Source organism: Rhagoletis pomonella, unplaced genomic scaffold (genome assembly GCF_013731165.1).
Source record: "Rhagoletis pomonella isolate Grant_MI unplaced genomic scaffold, Rhpom_1.0 Rhpom_scaffold_00006, whole genome shotgun sequence".
NCBI lineage: Eukaryota > Metazoa > Arthropoda > Insecta > Diptera > Tephritidae > Rhagoletis > Rhagoletis pomonella.
In genome coordinates, this window is record NW_023458560.1 from 16,858,942 (window position 1) to 16,859,968 (window position 1,027).

Consider the following 1,027-nt stretch of genomic DNA (forward strand, 5'->3'; position numbering starts at 1 on the left):
GACCTTAACTTATTTTATTTTATTCATTTTAGTGCAGTTTTGACAAAGTTTTCTTGCTAAAAAATCTTTTGTTACACTACTTCATTTTATTCCTTTGATTATACAGGTTAAATAAAAGCTTGTTTTTAAAAAATATTTTTTTTACATTATTTTTTCCCAAGTACAACTGCATAGAATTTAGATTTGCGTTGAACATACATAACATGCATTTTCAAAAAATACCTACCAATTAAAGGAAAACAAATGCAGAAGTTGATTCGTTAAGTAAAGTTTGAAAATATTGAAATGTAGGCCCTTTGCACTGATGACAGTGATATTTACGTTAATTTAGACCGGGTCAATTTCTTTTTTAAGTAGGAAACAGTTAGGAAAAAATCATAAATTCAAAACTTTATCAGGCAGCCATTTTTAACTGTAGGGCTTGGTTGAAGTTAAATTTTAATAATTCATATTCCCTTTAGCTCAAAACAGACAAAAATCTAATAATTGAACTAAAGCAGGGATCACACGATTTTTACATTTGTACAGATTTTTACATTTTGGCAGTCGTAGAGTGCTGTTGTCTGTACATTTTTTTTTATCGAGAATGAGTTCAGCTCAATAAGGAATCTCCAAACAACACCACTCTGTAACTGCCAAAATATGCAAATCTGTAAAAATGTGCGAATCGTGAGATCCTTGCTTAACCTGTGTATCTAGGCCGACTTTTCCGATACCTTGTATATTAACATCTGAGTGGAAGGTCGACCTATCTCGGCAGCCAGTTCGAAAACGTCCAGCCGTTTTAAAGAACGCCCTACTTCAGAATTTGACTGAAAATCACCCTATCTCAGAATTTTGTTAAAGAACGTCCTATTTCAAAATCATTTTCGGGCCTCCAAAGCAGGCCAAAGTAGTCTAAATGGTGGACCACACAATAGGCAACAAGACTGTCAACGCTTGTATCGGCAAAGTGTTGACTGAAGTATCGAGGTGGATTAAAAATAGAACTCAACAGAAAATTATACTTAGATATGTATTCTTTGTT